This window comes from Thermobia domestica, chromosome 14 (genome assembly GCF_964235325.1).
Source record: "Thermobia domestica chromosome 14, izTheDome1.hap1.1, whole genome shotgun sequence".
Classification (NCBI taxonomy): Eukaryota; Metazoa; Arthropoda; class Insecta; order Zygentoma; family Lepismatidae; genus Thermobia; species Thermobia domestica.
This window is the reverse complement of record NC_137467.1, coordinates 155,649,739-155,668,593: the sequence shown is the minus strand read 5'-3', so window position 1 is coordinate 155,668,593 and position 18,855 is coordinate 155,649,739. Positions and strand designations below refer to the sequence as shown.

The window sequence follows — 18,855 nt, the reverse complement described above, 5'->3', positions numbered from 1 at the left end:
AACAGTGATCATCATACAATTATTCGCGACAGTGATAATTTATACCAAGGATCTTATAAAATATAGGATCTGCCCTTACAACAAAATCTTGAAGCCATACGTCACAGTTTCGTCACTCCTACTCTGCCCACTCTGCCCAATAGGATCGCAATGTTTTAAGCCAGCAATCGTGGCAGAAACGAGAGTAGCCAATCAGACTTGGCGATGCTTAGTTGTTTTTTGGCTTCATTGATTTAATAGGATGAAGATACATATGGGCAGATCCTCTATTTTATAAGATCTTTGATTTATACAGCTATTCGCGACAGTGATCATATATACAGTCATTCGAGATAGTGATAATTTATTCAGTCATTCGCGACAGACAATTTTCATCTTGAAAGAGTCAGCAGGGTAACTGTCATTATTATTATTAAGACATTTTAGAAGATCCTGGAACTAACGAGATTTTTTTAAAAAAAATTATACCTTAGATTTGAGCCTGAAAATGTTTCTTCCACGTTTCTCGAGCTTCAGCTCCCACTTTTAACTCCCAATACTTTCTTCTATATTTCAAGTCATCGATCAGTTGTTTTCTTTTTCCTATTCCTCGCTTTCCTTCCATCTTTGCTTCTATAGCGGTATGAAGGCAATTTCTTTGCAAGATGTGTCCAATCCAATTGGGCTTTCTACGAAAGATGCTATTTCTATTCGTTCTAAAATGTCTTCGTTTGTTACTCACTCTGTCCATTTTATCTTCTCCATCTTTCTCCAACACCACATTTCGAAGTTTTCTAAACATTTCTTCTCTAGCTTTTGTAATGTCCAAATCTCTGAACCATACATTCCATGAAATCTTTGAGTTTTACGTCCCCAGGTATGCCGGCTAGGCTAAAGGAGAGGGTGATGATGAGAAATGAATACAATAGTGGAATGAATAAAGTGGAAGAAAAAAGGAAGAACCCCGAGAAAACCCACGTATACGGTATCTGTCCGCTGCAAAGTCTACTTGACGCGAGCTGGGATCAAAGGACCCCACACACCAGAGGTGCACTCTACCACTGAGCAAGCGCGTCCCCAATATACAGTCCAATGTTTCATGTATGTATATATAGCACTTAATCAACTTCTTCGTTAATCCAATATTAGGCCTGCGAATTGAGAGTAATCTTTTCTTTTTAAATGCTTCTTTGGCTACAGCAATTGTTGATCTGTAGTGCAGTAAACATCTCTCGTCAGAAGATTACAGAAGCATCTCCCGTCAGATTTGCCTTACCGCTCACTCACAAAGATCTTACTTATTGAGAATACATGAACATTCATTTCACTCTTTAATTAGCAACACCCTTAAATCTATAAATTTTATCAAATTAGTATAAGTGTTTAGCACTATTAAGTACGACATACTTTTTTAAAAAACTAACAACGATATTATAACGGAATCCTAACCACATTTGCCTTTACTAGAAATTGAACCCAGATTTCCCTCACCAAAGAGCTCTACGCTATAATAGTAATGGTTGAGGTAGCAGAGACAGACATGGAATGCTTCATCTTTTGCAATCTTGTTGACTCAGATGACGCACCAGAAATAGTCTTCCCTTCTGCCAACGCCTTGACCTGCTATCCATAGCATCGAAGTCGATGCCCGAAGATTCCTTTTTTTTTTTCCTATCTTCTCAGATTCTCCCATCAACACACACACACACAGAGAATAATCTATTGTAGCCACTAACTGGTAACCAGAGATAACATGAAAGAATTTGGCGTGGCCGCATGACACACATTCATGTATCATTCCTTAACTAGGTCGTTTAGTAAGCACAACGAATGGGTTCTCGGAACAAATTTTCCAAGGAAACGCTTTGTAAAGTGTTTTGTATCAACCTTTGGGTTCCATTAACAAGTTTGTTCAATTACATGAGTCACTGAGAATAACTGCTAAAAATTTCGCTGTTGAGACCAACATTAACCAGAGGCGTCGCTAATAGGGTTGCCAACTTGCCGGTTTGTGACCGACCTGGCCGGAAATATTGCTGTTATTTTGATTGAAGCCGGTGACCAGACGAACTTCTTACCAGTCCCTTTATGACCGTTTTTTTTTTTTTTTTCAAATTTGTATCTAGTTCGAAGTATAGATTTAAGAAGTAACTTTCATTCTGTCATCTTTCACCATCATCTGTCTAGATAATTTTAAAGAGATGAAAGGGACTGTATCAGAGAATATTTGAAATTTACTTGTAAGGAATTTTACACATCTATTGAGAGTGAAAAAGGACTTCTTAAAGCAATTTCCTGTAGTTGAAGTACAAGTTTATAGAATAAATTTCATTTTTCAAATCCAAAATTGTCACTTAAGGTTTATTCTACTTTTGTTAGTGTGTTTCGATAATTTTAAAGAAGTGGCAGTTACTGGTAAATACAATAAAATGATCAATGCCGATTTCAGTTTCTCATTTATAGAACAATGTATCTTTTAAGCTTATTAGTGAATATACTAAGGATATGCAGGATACAGTTGTTCACGATAGTACATTTCCTTCTCATATGGATGGGTCCGAACAGAGATACTTTACACTTAGACCTATATCATAGGGAATTTTGAGGGGATGCCGGTTTTTTATTTTCCAGAGTTGGCAACCCTAGTCGCTAGAGGGTGTATAATATAGCTCGAAACAGCAACTATTACTACCGGAAGAACCAATGTTATTTCAGGTTTTGTTTGAAGGTAGGGAGAAAACCCTAAGATGTAGCTGTTTTTTCATGTTTTTCATTAGCCCTATTAAATTATTGGCTAAAATGTATGCATATCTCAAACTCATGGAGGGCAAATACCATCCTCTTGATGGCCCTAATGAAGCCATTTGATCAGAAGGCGTGACAATGTGTTATCATTTGTAAAATATTTGCGCAACAATTCGACAGATATATTATTTTGGCTTGCCTTCCGTGCAGACGAATGATTGTTTTGGTTGTCTTTCATAAGTGTGGTACCCAGGTTCGATTCTCAGTGAGGACCAAAGGCGTCCAAACTAGAGAGCCTGTGGCTCGTACTCAACCGAATGATTAAGATGCGAGCTCCGTTCAGGCTGGCGATCTCATCTAGAGTGACCACGAGCTTCATTGAGCACAGCAAGTCCCATTGACATTACTGAGCCCTATTTAGTTCTGCGAGTGCGGAGCAAAAATAGCCAATTCTGATGGAGATATAGAATTTTTCGGTACTAGCCTAGCATTCCGATATAATTATGAGGGACCAACTGGAATTACGAGGTAGCGAACTCTGATCGAGAAAGCCAGGAAAAGAAAACATCTGTCTGCGTTAAGGTGACTTTTCACGCAGTCTATTTGTCGTCCATTCAATTAAACGGACATCATTTTCGGCTCACTTCGACTATATAAGCAGCTCTTCGACTAGTTTCCGTACTGTGAACTGAATTGAAAGATATACTATTTTCTTGGGTTGATTTCGAACTGATCGAACAGCTCAGTCAGCTAGATCGCTTAGCAAAAATACTGCCGTCAGAAAAGTTAAGTGGGAGACAATAAAGAAATTGAAATGAAATATTTCAGTTTTACGTCCCACGCTTATGCCGGTTAGGCTAAAGGAGACAGCGATGATGAGAAATAAATGAAATGAAGAAAGTGGGAGGAAACGGGAGAACCCCAAGAAAGCCCACGAGCACGGTGTTTGTCCACCACAAAGTCCACGCGGCGCGAGCTGGAATCGAATCAGGGACGCCAAGCACCGGATGTGAACGCTCTACCACCGAGCCACCGCGCCCCCTGAGACAATAAAGAAGATTACAAGTTACGATCACAAGCATTTTGAAAGTAGTGGCATATTATTACTAAAATTGTATGAGAAAAGTAAACTTAAAACACAAAGAATTCTTTGTATTAGAATACCGCATTATAAGTGATCATAAAGCAAATTACCTCTAAAATGGCAACAATTGAATTAGGACTAAAATAAGAAAACATTAAAACACAATCGCGAAATCGCTAAAAATAAATAGTTCTGCTATAACAGTACCGGTATATTGTTGCAATAGCTCTCCTCTTGAGCATGTTAAGAATTTTCCGGTCGGAGAGCAGTTCGGCAAGTTGCATTCACTTTATTGGTTGAAATAATTGAACAGAAATCACGAACAACAACTGCCGACTATCCATTAGCCACGCGGATACGTTAAATAACTGAAAACAGAGCTTTGCAGGTAAACTATTTGCTTAGAAGCTATGTAACTGACAATTTTGTTGAGCATTCATTAAATGCCAATAATTTTGTTGTATTATTCTTATTATCCTTTCCTGGCGAAAGTGTTATAAATGAAATGTAAGAAAATGAAATCATTTAGTTTAACGTCTCACGAATGAGCCCGTTAGAAGAAGGGAGACAAATGAATGATGATGGAAGAATTGATAGAATGAAAATGAGGGAGGAAATGAGTGTACCCAGAGAAAACCTATGGACTCGAAAGTGTTATAAGAAAGTAAGAAACTAGAGTGCAAAATTTAATTTCTTTAACAATTTGGAACACAGAAATAATGAATAAAAATTGTGACATGTATTGCGACATAGGCCAATCAAAAATCTCAGTATTAGTTTTTTCCCCTCACGTGAACTCTGCAGGAGCAGTAAAAATAGCCACTTCTCTTCCCATCCTATTGCCATGTTTTGTTTTTACCAGATTTTTTAGCTTCCTTGCTCTTAAATCTCTCTCTCTCTCTCTACTTCAGCACTTGACTCCGGAGAAACAAAGAAACACATGGAGGAAGATTAAAGCCAAAAGAAAGAGTTTCCTTCCACCGTCTGTGTAGCGATATATTTCTGAACTTCGCTTCAGGTTGAGGTTGAGTTGTGTGAGGAATCCATTTTTTTAAAAATATATATTTGGTGATATCCAGGATACTTCCAATGAAGACATATCTATTTCTCTAGAGTGCTGAAAATCAATTTTTTAGGACTTCCAAAGTAGCTTATGTGTAAGTAACTAAGTTATGTGGAAGGACATAGTGCCTCTATTGGCAGGCATAAGAGGAAAAACGGTCAGAAACAGTGAGATGGATTTAGCGTCCGATGAATACGTTTCACCTCAATCATTATTTTTCTGTTGCCAAGGGCACCCATGTTGTGGTTTCCAAGGGGTGGGCAAGTAAAAGCAACGTTTCAAATATAGTTTCAAATTTTGCTGTAACTAATGTAAAAATTCTATTGGGTTTTCAATATTCCCAAGTACAATTTCCTCTTAGTGGGGGGGGGGGCGAGCGCCCCACCTTGCCCCCCTGATGGGCGCCCTTGTCTGTTGCAATTGTAACCAGTGATGATTTCATATTTATTTCAGTTGAAAGAACTTTCAATACAAAAGATTGATAGTAGTAATGCAAAAATACCAGTAATCTACACCGAGCACGATCGGATATAAACCACCCTCAGGAGGGGATGATCTCGTAGCTAGTATTGGGATTAGGATTAGAAATTGGCTTTCTGGGCTTCTAACACCTATGGCCATGTTAGCTCACCACACATATGAGGGATGACTGCCCGGAAAATTGGAGAAGAAGGAAAAAATGAAATGAAATCTTTGAGTTTTATGTCCCACGGTTATGCCGGTTAGGCTAAAGGAGACGGTGATGATGAGTAGGTATAATGAATGAAATGGTGGAATGAAGAAAGTGGGAGGAAACGTGAGAACCCCGAGAAAACCCACGCACACGGTGTTTGTCCACCACAAAGTTCACTTGGCGGGGCTGGGATCGAACCCGGGACCCCAAGCACCAGAGGTGAACGCTCTACCACTGAGCCACCGCGGCCCCCAGGAGAGGAAGGAAGGAAGCGACCTGAGACTATTATGTTATGTACCATCTCGGAATTCGCCTCGTGTAAATGAGAAAACCAAGGAAAAACTTCAATCAGGGAGGCTGACCTGAAAAAGCTGTTACATCTTTTGAACCGAATATCCCCACTGCAGGCGTGTAGCCAGGATTTTGTAATAGGGGGAAGGATCCGGCAGATGAAATTCTGTGGTTATCACACCAGGGACTCGACCATTCTAAACTATTTTACTGCCAACAGATATTGGTTCGTTTAGCCAGGATTTCGTAATAGGAAGGGGGGGGGGGGCGTGACACAAATTACTGCTGTTATTACACCAGGAGCTCGATCAATTTAAACTATTTTATTGGCAACATACAGTATATTGGTTTGTTAGGACAATAAAATGAGCATATCTGAGTAAGTATTTTAATAACAAACTATGAAGAGATCCCGAGTAAAAGAATATAAGAAGTATTGAAAAAAATTTACAATATCTATGTTCCTTTCTCTGTCCAGTCAAATATAACAATTTTCCTTTCATTATGACCTCGACTATTGTAAAAAGTACATATCCAATAATGTCTTAAAAATATTTTACAATATCTGCATTTTTGTTTCTGTTGAATCAAATGTTAACAGAATTTTCCTTCCACATAACCTTTTGTCACTATTGTGTTTCCATATAAGAATAATATCCATTTTTAACTTGACCCCTCCCCTTTGTTTCCTCCAGACAAAGCTTTTCATAAGAAAGAGTAACCAAACGCTTGCTGTAGGTTTTTATTTTTAAGGCTGGTTCTTTTTACTCGTTTTTTTGTTTCATCCTTCCTTATTTTTTTTCCATTTCTGGTTTTGAAGGGGGATCCGGACTGGGAATCGAAGTCGGGACTCCTTGTACCAAAGGCGGGAGCGTTAGCAACTACACTACGCGGGACCACAAGTTGCTAGTATTGTCCACGGAACGAGAGACAAGACGATAAATAAGGTTTTCTAATCTCGTCTCGAATCGTGTATCCTCTAGTTTTTTTTAAAAAATAAAATTTATGTATAAAATTTGTGTTCTGATTTTTTTTATTAATTTTATCTCGAAGTTATCAGAATGTTTCCACCTTACAAGAAGTCCACGAAGGATGTGATATAATATTTAAACCGTATTTATTATTGAAGTAGGATTGTATAATGACTTTAAACATTCATAAATGTTCTTCATTATGTTCGTACAATTACTTTATCAATTCACAACTTTAATACTATGATTCATGTAACGCTGAAACAGTGTTTCAGATCTAACTAGTAAGACTTAGGTGACCTAGTCTTGGTCACGAGAATCGACAAATTTTTAGTTTCATCTCGAATTTAAAAAGTACTTCTCGTCTCGACTTCTGTCTTGTTATCGTGACGAGAATCGAGATTAGATGAGTCCAGATTACCGAAGACATATTTTTACTCATTTATTTAACTTCAATATCAGTAGAGCAGGATAACAAGTTGCTTTGTTCATTTGGGTTTAACATTCCTTTTCAACATCGAGACTATATGAGACACCACTTATTGTTTTAAAGTGGGAACACTGATCGGGTTTGTAATTTTGTATCCGAGTAAAGTCCTCTGGCTGGGAATCGAACCCAAGACCGCGTTGGCCACTCGAATCAGAAGGGGAACAGCTGACCAGTTGGTTTGCTCTATAGTTCAAAAGACATCAGGAAACTGGAAATTAGAGGACTAGAATACAGAGAGAAATTGAGAATTAGATTAAAAGAGGGAACATTAATGAATACATCTATTATGGGTTAATTGCTTTGACTTAACATGGGCCATAGGTATTTTTTGTTATACAGGATGTTAATGAACTCTGTGTCATAAATTTAGGAAGTGGTTGCTTATAGCAAATAAAAGAAAAAAAAGGTTCTAATAAACTTTCATAGACACTAGAAAGGATCACGCACTAGAAGTTTCAATTTTCTCCGGTAGATGTCAACCGCCGGAGGATTTTTGCTGCGGGACGTGTAACTTACTCTACTTTTGGTTCAATAGTAGAAAATGAAATATGTATAGGTATCTTTAAAGTCACCGTTACCGTAAAGATGTTAACCGATTCACTTAATTAAAGAACTCCTCCCTGATAACCGCTGTAGCTATCTATTGCAAAAAAAAAAAAAAAAAAAAGAATTCAAAACTTTGTTTTCTTCAAGATTTATCGTGTGGAGTAACGAACGGCCATAAGTCATTGTTACCCGTTAAGCTGTTAACAGATTAACTCCATTGAGGAACTCTCCTGATATAATCAGTATAGCTATTTATTGTGAATAAAATAAAATTCGATGCCATTCAATGGGAGACACGGTGGCTTAGTGGTAGAGCACTTACCTCTGGTGTATGGGGTCCCTGGTTCGATCCACGGTCAAGTAAGTTTTGATGTGGTTTTCTCGGAGTACTCCCGTTTCCTCCCACCTTATCATTCCACCAATTCTTTCGTCATCATTCACTTACACCACATCACATCAGCCTTAATCATCGTTTCATTTAGTCTAAAGGGTATAATCATGGGATGTTAAACTAAAATATTTCATTTCATTTTGCTTCCTTTCAAGAGTTATCGAGTCGAGTAACGGAAGAACGGACGGACTAACATAATAAGTCCTACTTGAGTGATCCCAATGAATATGGGTTGAAAGCATCTCCTTTCAGAGCTATACACCGGCGAAAAAGCGAAACATCACATTCGAAACGCCCTGGGTTGAAAATTATCGGAACCTCTTCCAAGCGGTTCAAGAACTTACACAGATACTATGTTAAATCGAATCTCTTAATTCATACTATCTAGGTAATAAACCACTCACTTTTAATACTGCCAAGTGTACAAGAAGTGCGTAATTTGTCATATACTGCTATTAAAAGAGTAACCATTCCCATGTCTCTCTTCGTGGTAAATTGCCGGTATGTGTACACACGGGAAAGAAAGTATTTGGCAGTTGACAAATTTTCATTTGCCAATAACTCGGGAACAAATGAATTAATTTGGATGTTTTTGTTGCTATCCGTAGAATAGTTATAACTTAAAAACTTGACAAAATCGGCACTCTAATAGGTTAATTTGTTGTCGAGGAAAAGAAATTTTGTGAACTGAAGAATACTTTCTTTCGTGACTGTACCTAAGCCTGATTTGATTATGGATTTGGATACGTGCCTAAGATACAAATTAGGGATAGGCAAACCTGTTATATCTATAGGGTGCTTCAAAACAACGCCAACAACGTTTGGGAGGGGATTCCTGACACCAAGATAAGACATAAAGCATAGACGAACCTGGGTGCAGACATCCGTCATTTCGGAGTTATAGGCTGTCGAAAACACTAAGGTACTTCCCCAACAATTTTTATAGAGGGAGTTGGTTTACCGGTATATAATTTGAAGTAGTCACCAACTACCTAGCTATAAAAATTATTGTGGAAGTACCGCAGGATTCTGAAACTTGAATATTTAGAAGGGCACATACTAGTTTTTAAGTGAAGTCTTGATCCGACTACGGTAAATCCCATAATTTTGAAATTATGGACCTTTAAAGTTCATTTCTTCATGTTTTCGTCAGCCTGTAACTCCGAAAGGAAGCATTTGTGCACCCAGGTTGATCTATACTTTTTGCTTTATCTTGTTGTCAGGAATCACCTCCCGAACGTTCTCGGTGTTGTTTTGAAACACTCGCGGTTTATATATAAACCGAGAACCAGCTTCTAGATAAGCCGAAAATATCATCATTTCGATTTTCTCCAAAAATGATATGGTGTTTTACCGAAACTGGCTTCGACTTTCTTTAAAAACCTGCTTGATTTTCCGTCAAAACCGGTTTCAGTTTTCTTTAGAAAACAGTTCGGTATTTCTAAATACCACAAAACTAGTTTCTGTGCCCATCCCTGACCTAAACCTGACTAGTGGTTCATTCCTCATCGATAAGTCCAGTACTATTTAGCTTAAATTATGAAAATCGACGCTAAATTCCAATTCCACAATTAACACTTACTCTTATTCTAGTTTCAAACTTAAAAAAAAAAAATGAAAAAAATAGGGGAAAGTAAGAGGTATATTTTATGTATTACAGAACCTTCACTGTTTGAAAAAGAATAAAAGAGTACCTTATGTCTGTAGTGACCCCCTTTTCTCCCGTCGACAGACGAAGGTCTACACATGTCAGCCTCATCATCTGCAATTATTTGTTTGTGTTGAACACGTTCCATTGCCTCAACATTTATTTTTAATCTGTGTTGACAGAGCATTGAATGTTACGTTGGACTGATACGTAACCTATGTTGAATTCAGACATATCTCAGGGCTTCTGAAGTTCATACTGATTTCCATAAGAAAATGATAAGTAAATGTAAGTCTCCATATAGATCAACATCTAACTTCATATTGTTGGAATCCTAGTGTACCCCAAATTTTCAAGGGGACGTGGTTCAGTGTTAGGCCGCTCATCTGTTGTGTGAGGGATTCCTGATGATCTCATGTCACATGATTATCCCGTTTCCTTCCGCATTGTCATTTCACCAATTATTGCATAGCTCCTTTAACTCCTTTAGCTTACAGTGCAGAAGCGAAGGATGTAAAACTGAAATAGCGTTCGCCTCTGACGCATGGGGTCCATGGTTTGATCTCAGGTGTTGCCAAGTGAACTTTGTAGTGGACAAATACGGGGGTTTTCTCGAGATCCTCCCGTTTCCTCCCACTTTCTCCACTCCACCATTTCTTTCATTTCTCATCATCAATGTCTCCTTTAGCCAACCGGCAACGTAAAACTTAAAGATTTCATTTTATTTTCCCCCCTTCTAAATTTAATATTATTCGTAATTAGATCTCCATAGATTTCTCTCCTAAGACTTTTTTTTTTTTTTTTTTTGAGGAAGGACACGATGGCCCAGTGCTAAAGCGCTTACCTCTGGCGCGTGGGATCCCTGGTTCGACCCCGGCCAACTACGTTCGTGGTGCACAACATCGTGTCCATGGGTTTTCTCAGGGTACTCCCATTTCCTCCCAATTTCTAATTACATCAATTCTTCCATTGTCATTCACTTGCTTTAATTATCGTCTCTCTTAGCCTAAAAGGATACAACGGTACGTTGTTGTATATTTGTACATTGTCATCACTTGTAAATTTTGGGCGTAAAGTATTTTTATATATGTACTAAACTATGTTATTTCAAGGAGAAAAAGAAGTTAGTTAGATATAATATGGATATAAAGAAGATATTCATATGTTTTTATAGCTTTTAAATAATAGGATTTTGGATAGGAGGTTGTCAGGACAACCAGATAAAAGTAAATGAAATAATTGCAACGTAGCTTCGTTTTATTTAATGGCTCAATAACATAATGTTAAAGAACCGATTTAAGAACATAAACGTGGGACGTTAACCTAAAGATTTAATTTTTTTTCGACGGCGAGTTTTATTAATCATTTACTTAACGCAGTATAATCATTAACCCTATAATCATTAACCCTATAAAACAGGGATAGACTCTCCAGAGCCTTCCTTCCCATAACTGGATATAAGGATGCAAGAACGAAGAGTTAGATGAGAGTGTTTCAAAATTGGTTAATTATGGATCTCTTGTGTAGATATTTACCCGCACACGTCAATTTACATTTCTTTATAATAGCATTCTATCGATTCCAAAGTCTATATTAGAAATAGTGGCAACACTTTTTTTCATTTTTTAAAAAAATCTTTTTAGTTTAGCGTCTCATAATTATGCCTTTTAGGCTAAAGAGTACGGACTAACGTGATCAACGAAAATGAATGATTATGAAATTATTGTTGTGTTTTCCCACCGGGAATCAAACTCACGAAAGACACATGCGCTATCACTAGACCAGTGAGGAGGACTTTATAGCTAAGAAAAAAATTTTTTTAAATTCTAATAATAATGAAACTTCTTATATTTTAATATTCAGTCATTTTAATGTTATTAGTAAAAGCAATATAAACATAAATAACAGTCTAATAATAATAATAATAATAATAATAATAATAATAATAATAATAATAATAATAATAATAATAATAATAATAATAATAATAATAATAATAATAACTAACTAACTCTATGGCCTATGGAACCCGCAGGTTCAGTGCCGCGTTCACAAAAGCTCTCCACTGACTTCTATCCTTAGCTAATTGCATCCAATTTCTACTTTGTATTCCTATCTCTGCGAGATCCATCTTAATATTATCCTCCCATCTGCGCCTAGGTCTTCCTAATGGTCGTTTTCCTATGGGTCTACCAGTCAAGAATTTGAAAGCGTTTCTACTTTCTTCCATTCTAGCTACATGACCTGCCCACCTAAGTCTCCTAGACTTGACGACCCTAACAATGTTGGGTAAACCGTATAAACTATGTAGTTCCTCGTTATGAAGTTTCCGCCATTCCCCATTCTCGTTCCTCTTGGGTCCGAATATTCTTCTCAGGATCCTGTTCTCAAATACTTTCAGTCTATGTTCTTCCCTCAGAGTAAGTGACCATGTTTCGCAACCATACAGAACAACAGGCATGATTATCGTTTTATATATTTTAAGCTTCAAATTCTTCGACAGAATTCGCGACGACAAGAGATTTTGAACCGAATAGTAACACGAATTCTTTGCTTTTAGTCGACATTTAATTTCTTCGTGAATATGATTTTCGTCTGTTAATATTGATCCTAAATATTTGAAAGTATCCACTTTATCAAAAGTATTATTTAATATTTTAACGCCTCCACAATTTGCCGTATTACGGTCCCGACGCACTTCCATGTATTTAGTTTTCTCTGCATTTACTTCTAAATCCATGTCCCTGCAAGCATTTAATAAGATCTCTGCATTTATTTCTACTGTTCTCCTATCATCCCCTATTAAATTTACATCATCAGCATATGCCATCACCTGGTGAATACCGTTCAACTGTAGGCCCTGGATGCTATCTTTGATTTTTCTTATAGCGTATTCCAGAACAAAGTTAAATAATAATGGCGACAACGCATCTCCTTGTTTCAGGCCATTTTGGACGTGAAAGCTCGTGGACAAAAATTTTCCTACCCGGACTTTACTTTGGGATTCACTTAAGCATATCTTAATTAATCCAATTAGCTTTCTCGGTATTCCAAGTTCTGTAAGAACGTTGTACAATGTTTCTCTCCTAACCGAGTCGTAAGCCTTTCTAAAATCAATAAATAGTTGATGTACCGGGATATTGTATTCCCACTTTTTTTCGAGTATTTGGCGAATGGTAAATATTTGGTCGATAGTTGATCGATTTCGTCTAAATCCGCACTGATAATCTCCAATAATTTCATCTGCGTATGGGGTCAGTCTTGCTAATAGAATATTTGAAATGATTTTATAGGATGTTGTCAGAAGAGAAATGCCTCGATAATTATTACAGTCAGTTTTGTCGCCTTTCTTGTGAATTGGAACAATGATTGATTCTTTTCGCTCTTGTGGCAATTCTTCCTTGTTCCAGATAAGGAGAATGAGTTTGTGTATCTTGTTCCATAATTTTTCGCCTCCAGCTAAAATTAACTCAGCCGGAATTTCGTCTACACCAGGAGATTTGTGTTTCTTTAATTTCTTTATAGCGATTTCTACTTCTATTCGGTTGGGTTCTGGAATATACGGTTCTGCGGTGTGTATCTCCTTTTCTCCACGCGCATTAGTTTTTGGCTGCGTGTTCAGCAAATCGTCAAAGAAATCTTTCCACCTATTTAAGAGGCTATCCGTATCAGTGAGAACTGTTCCGTCAGCTTTCTTTAATATATAAGCACGAGGTTGATAGCCTTTCTTAAATTCGCTTATCCCCTTATACATGTTCCGAATATTTTTATTTTTACTATTATCTTCAAGTTCCTTAATTTTAGCTTTCAAAAATTCGCGTTTCTTTGTTCTAAAAGTTTTGGAAGTTTCCCGCCTGATATCTGCGAAATTTTGTGTAGTTATTTCATTCGGATTTTGTAGCCACCGTAATTTTGCCTGTTTTCTCTTCTCTGCTAGTTTAATGCATTCTTGGTCGAACCATGGTTTGTTCCTACGTATTTCCGCGTGTCCCAATTTTTCTATTGCTGAACTTTTAATGCTATCTCTAATTTCAATCCAAGTATCCTCAACACTAGTGCATTCTGAGTCTTCTAAAACCTATAATCTATTCGAAACTTCAATCTGGTATTCCTTTCTTACATGGCTCTCTTCTAATTTCTTTAAATTAAATCTCTCCGTTTTCGGACATTGAATATTACCTTTATTGAACGATAATCTCTCCCGTATTATCGCTACTACCAGGTAGTGATCAGTGTCACAATCAGCCCCTCTAAACGACCGGACGTCAATTATGCTAGATTGTCTTCTTCTATCTACTAAAACGTGATCAATTTGATTATGTGTTTTTCCGTCTGGTAATGTCCAAGTGTATTTATGAACGTCGCGATGTGGGAATTTTGTACTCTTCACGATTAGGTTTTTGGATGTTGCAAAGTTCACGAGTCTAACACCGTTGTCATTACTTTCCTTATGCAAACTTTCGTTCCCTATAATCGGTTTGAAAATATCCTCTCGTCCTACCTTCGCATTGAAATCCTCTAATAGAATCTTCATATGGTATCGCGGGAGTTGGTCAAATAACCGTTCCACTTCTTCGTAAAAACTATCTTTTATATCGTCACCCTTATCTTCAGTTGGAACATGTACATTTAAAACAATAATATCACATCACCGTCCCTTGAGAGTAATAAAAGAAAGTCTGTCAGTAACAAATTCAACCCGTTTAATTGCTGGTAATATTCGTTTGTGAACGAAAAACCCTGTTCCTAACTGGTGATTTTTATTTCCTTCCCCGTAAAGGAACGTAAAATTTCCGAATAATAATAATAATAATAATAATAATAATAATAATAATAATAATAATAATAATAATAATAATAATAATAATAATAATAATAATCCAGTGTGAACGTACAAATACAATCTTCCAGTCCAGTCTCATTCAGTCATTACCCACTGAATGCCCTGTGACGTCAAAGTTTGCTGCTCCCCTTCGCACTGAACTATAAGGAGCAGGTTACGAAAACTGACGTTGATAGAAGAGACAGTGTTGACAGATAAATAATAAAATCGATAGCGTAGTCGATGGTTTTGCAGATATGCTACTCGTGGGTCCATGATTATATGTACACTACCAACATTTACCTATTCCGTTTACTCTGTCGTTTCTCTCTGCTATTTTTTAAACTGTAAAAGTCTACTCCTATGTTATACATCGAACAGCTGAAAGCGACTGCTTTAGGCTATTATTTTGTATTATGCAGGGAAAAAGGAAAATATTAGAATCGGGGATATACTATTATTTCATATCATAAGGCAAAAAAAAAAAAAAAAAAAAAAAAAATCAGGGACATAGTACAAGATGCACACGAAAAATACGTGCCATTTTCTTCTACAGTCCACATTTTTTTCTCATTTCAGGAAAGCAACTGCAGCGTCGCGTCTATGTAGTATTGAACGGATATTATTCTGCACCCGAAAAGATGATAATTAGTTGTAAAATACTTCCACCTAAATTTTCGGGGAAAAAATTATAGACCTAGATTCTTTTTATAAGAAAAAGAATACAGATGAAGTCTAAAATCAAATTTTCAACCCACATCAATTATTTCCCTGTTGAACAACTATAGTTTTATTCAAAAATCGTACAAACCGTATGTTGACTTAGGCATTTTTTTTTGGGCGGGGGGAGGGTCCGGACCTTGTGGACACCTTCATGGGTGTACTCCTGCAGCAGCTGTAAAACTTGTGTTCCTCTCATCCCAAATATAATATCTAATATATATTGCTCTTTATCTTAACGCTGTATATGCACACTTTTTTTTTATTCGGTCATAGTGCGTCATTTTGTTTCAGCTGAAGGAAAAACAATTTCAAAAACTTTTCGAGGTTGTTGATTTTGTTTTTGTTTTTGTAAGTGATTCAGATAGAGCGAAAGAATTCTTCAAAGTTAGACTCGAACTTGTAACTATGGGGAATAACCACTAGTAGAATATCATTACGGGCGAAACCCACGAAACGCTCACAGTAGGATCCGAATCACTATGTGGCACCGTGTCCGAGATAAGTTAACTACCCCACAAAGGTCGAACTCACGACTGCTCACAGAAAGCACGCATATTATCTGTAAAACGTACACGCTAATTGCATATTATCTGTAATATCGTGATCATTTGTTTCCACATCAATTTGATGATTACCATTCGAGTTTGATGGGAACTTAGTTTAGATTCCAATTATAGAAACACTATTCAATTTATATAGATAATGATATCCAGAATTGAAATAGGCCTACCACACAACTGTATTTTGATAATTGTAGCTGGCAACACTTTCTCTCCGTAAGAAGTTGTTTGTTTTCTCAGTAGGGTCTCAAGAAATATCGCGTTCTCTACCACACGGCATACTTCCTAAATTTTCGATATTTTTCATTGTGTGGATTATTCATACAAAATTTAAAATACTAAAAGAATCGTGGGGAAAACTGTAATTGTGACTCAGTATTGGTTTTCCTGTTTACTATAGAAATGTAAGAATTTAACAAAAAAAAAAAAAAAAAATGAAAAAAGTAGTTTCATGGAAGCATAAAAAAAGACAAATCTACCAGTGTCTGATTTACAAGAGCATTCACCCTTAGTTGGTAAGCTGCAAAATGTTTTCAGACAGTCGTGAAAACTAGGAAATCAGCTTCGTCTCGACAGTTATTTAGTTTTCCTCTCTTTCAAACCCAAATTGCAAGATTTTTTTTTTTTTTTTTTTTTTGCCACTGCCTGTTAAGATGTCGCTGTAATCCAAGAGTGCATCAACACATGTTTGCATTATGTAATGTAATGTGTTTAACTTCATTTTCTTTCTTTCTTTCCATCTGAAACGAAAAGAACACCAGACTCAACTTATCAACCATTTTTGTTTATTTATTTTCATTCATGTGAAGAGGGAAAAGAAGAGGAAGTTGTAAAATAAAATTAAAAAAAAATTAATGATCACAGGTCATTGCTTGGAGCTGTTCCATCCGTAATCCAGGTCATAGAGACTTCTGTTTGCAACACACAAACGTGCAATACCTTAGATCAGGGGATGCTCAATCTACAGCTCACGAAAAGGATTTCGCTTTCAAAAGGACCCAATATAGTACTAGGGCTGTGCGATATCGAAATTTCGATATCGACATTCGATAATTTTCTCATATCGATATAGAATAGATATATCGATATCGACAATATCTATATCGAATATCGACGATATCGGATATCGATATCGAATATCGACGTCGATATTTTTGCGATATCGATTATCGATATAAGCTGATATCGATATATCGACATATCACACAGCCCTATATAGTGCTGTGATGATTTTTGATTTTCTCCGTGGGGAATTTTAATGTACGAGGAATGAAAAGTACTAAAAATACTGATAATTAACATTAAGCACGATTGGAGATATGGCCCGGGGGCAGGGATTTAGTAAATTCGCAAAAAGATCCCCTAAGGCACCTTATGAAATAATCACTGGCCTGATATGGATTATACTTGACAAAGTTCTATTTATTTACTTATGTACTAAAGCCCGTGACAAACATCTTGGCATTTCAGCTAAACGAATAAAACGCAAGGTCTGGCGCGACGTTGCCAAGTGGTAAAGGGGTGTGGCTATCGCTAAGCAGATAAACTACAGCGCGATCAGGTGGCAGGGGATAGACATGGACGTGTACAAAATAAACGTGGCAATACCGCTGGCCTCTCATTTGCTAGCAGCATTTAAAGGGAACTTAGAGCGCCGCCTTCAAATGCCAAGATGTTTGTCATGCCGTTTAGTTGTAATGACCTATTTTCGCACGGGCAGAATATATTTGTAGACAACATTTGAGCTCCCCTTCCTGTTAAAATAACTATTACGACGAAAGCTTAACGATAAGTAGCCGATAGCATCAGGGATGTACTCAGAAATTTTTGTTGGAAGGGGTTCAAGCTTTGGGGGAGAAAATGAGCCACTAGTCTTTGTAGTATTGAATGGATATTAAATCTTGCACCCGAAAATACGATAAGTAATTGTAAAAAACTTGCACCCATATTTTCAGAAAAAATGATAGAGGTAGATTGTTTTTATAAGAGAAAAAATACTGATGAAGTGTAATGTAATATCAAATTTTAATGCTACATCCTTCATTTCCCTTTTAAGCAAATTTTAGTTTTATTGAGAAAGTACACAAATGTGTGTTTCTATTGTGTACAAATAGAAACATGTATATTTGTATATTCTTTGAACATTATCTATAACTCGAATCTATTTTTTTAAAATTGTATTGAGTATTATTTATCTTCACTATTTCGAGTTAACATGTTAGCAGGGCCTACCATCGGGGGGGGGGGGGGGGCGAGCGGGGCGACGGCCCCGGGCGCTGAAGAAAGGGGGCGAAAAATTCGGAATTAAAAAGAAAAAACGATAGGAAAAATTGCTTGGAATATATGTATGGGAGGCGCCGTCGTATACTCTAGGCCCGGGCGCTGATTTTCCACGGCACGACCCTGCATGTTAGTGCCTATTTTACTGCCTTTTTTTTTTTAAATTTTAAGTGAATTTTTTCAGATTATCAGGTTTTTAATGCCTAAACATCCGGTCTCTAGTAATCAGTAATTTCATCTTCCTTATTTGAGGAGCTTATAAGACCGGATTTATTAGCATATATTTAGACCCTCTCAAAATTCCTCACTGTCCTAGGATAATAATTTAATCAAAATGGCGTGATAGGGAGGTGATAACTGTATCAAACTGTTCAATTGTTTCCCCATGATGGGATTCCACAGAAGTTCGTTTTAATTTTTAAGGAGTTTGGTTAATCAAAGCTCCTTTATACATTTACTGTCTCCATGTGTCCGTCCGGGGGACAAAAAAAAAAAAAAAAATCTCAAGAATTGGTGGATCAAGATGAATTTTTGGTCAGTATATAGAGGATTAAGAGTTACGAAGCGAGTTTGTTGATGGAGATTATAT

General features: G+C 36.9%; 1 protein-coding gene across 2 annotated transcripts in view; it reads right to left on the bottom strand.

The window, feature by feature from the left end:
• Nucleotides 1–18,855, bottom strand: part of LOC145670426 (myosin light chain kinase, smooth muscle-like) — a 227,886-nt gene that overhangs the window by 196,972 nt on the left and 12,059 nt on the right. The window lies entirely within an intron of this gene.